The sequence below is a fragment of the Otolemur garnettii genome, unplaced genomic scaffold (assembly GCF_000181295.1).
Source record: "Otolemur garnettii isolate 467f Iridium unplaced genomic scaffold, OtoGar3 scaffold00065, whole genome shotgun sequence".
Classification (NCBI taxonomy): domain Eukaryota; kingdom Metazoa; phylum Chordata; class Mammalia; order Primates; family Galagidae; genus Otolemur; species Otolemur garnettii.
The window spans coordinates 3,508,897-3,510,607 of record NW_003852460.1 but is presented as its reverse complement, the minus strand read 5'-3'; positions in this window follow the sequence as shown (position 1 = coordinate 3,510,607).

Sequence of the window (1,711 nt, the reverse complement as noted above, 5' to 3'; positions counted from 1 at the left end):
TTTATATTTATTTTCTAAGTGAATGTTGACATCTGCACCAAGCACTCAGCCCGAGACCCCAAAGAAATAGTTCAACTTTGTAACAGGGTGAGACTCAAGTCCCCAAAAATCTCATTTTGCTTCACCAAATGCTGACACAAGATCGGTAGTCCCTACTTTTAAATTTAATTTTGCTCATTCTTGTCGGTCGAAAATAAGTCTTTCTCACGGTTGAAAAGTTCCTTGCCAGAATATGTCATTTGAGAAGGTCTGAAGGTTGTTATGAAGTAGGCTTCTCAGCCTTCTACGGGTATAATCCTATCACTTTAGGAAGACTTTTAAAAACAGCAAGAAACGCCATTTGAATTACCAGCCACACAACTTCAGTGAGGCAAATTGAAACCATTTTGAAATATATAAATATATGTATTTTTAAAAACTCTTAAATGAGTTTGATATTTATAAAATATCAAATAACTTTGATATTTATAAAGAGCATTAAAGGATTAAATAAATATATAAAATACATGTATATATTTTTAAACTCCTCTGTTTCCTTTAAAATATTGTATTTGCCCGTTTTATAATGTGACTATAACTGCTATCTTGGGTGGGTTCTTTTTGTTTGTTTGTTTTTTGAGACAGAGTTTCGGTAGGGTGCTATAGCGTCACAGCTCACAGCAACCTTCAACTCCTTGGGCTTAGGCCATTCTCTTGCCTCAGCCTCCTGAGTAGCTGAGACTACAGGCGCCTGCTGCAACGCCTGGCTATTTTTTTGTTGCACTTTGGCCAGGGCCGAATTTGAACCTGCCACCCTCAGTATATGGGGCCGGCACCACAGGCACTGCCCTATCTTGGGTGGTTAAATCATACGCTTATATATATATGTGTGTGTGTGTGTGTGTGTGTATTAAGGAAAACTTTTTTTTAGTAATGCACTACTTAAGTGAAAGTCTTGCCAATAATTGCTTGTATACAATAGAACCTCTGTAAGTTGACCACCCCCACTGGAGTGACTGTAGCAAACTGCTCACCCGCCGGAGGTAGTCGCCATGAGGAACTGGGCCTACCATGCTGACAAGGTGCTTGTCTAGTCTGTGAAAAGTAGGTCAACGTGAGGATGTGGTCAATGCAGAGAGCTGGTCAGCTATGGAGGCCTGATTTCATTCTGTTCATTTGAAAGCTTCCTTTAACTGGGTACGTGCAGGACGGGTGCGCCTCTGTCTCCCTGTCCTAATTCTGCATAACACATCAGTCCTAAGTTAGTTTTATAACACAGCAATCGCTTTATTATGCTAACGGATTTCCTGTTTCAGGAATTCTGAACAGATTCGTTGGGTGTGGCCGTCTTTGTTTGCAACGTTTGGAATTTAACAAAAAACCGGGGTGGACTCGACAGCTGGGAAATAGCATGTCACTCACTCATTGTTGGCTAAGTTGGGTCTTTCTGCATGTTCTTGGGTTTCCTAATTGCATGGCAGTGAGGGGGAGCATTACAACAACCACCCCCCAAAGAGATCTGTGGGTCGGCTGTATCAACTTCTCCGGTCCAGGCTCAGAATTTACCCAGCACATCTCCCTCTGTTTCCAACCTTACCCAGGTTCGGAGGAGAGAGAATCTTGTGTCTGACAGCAAATAGGACCACATTTAAGTCACTCTGAAGGAAGATGGTTGTGGAATGGGGTAATTTACTCTGGACATTTCTGGCAAATAACGGTCGGTCACAGGGTG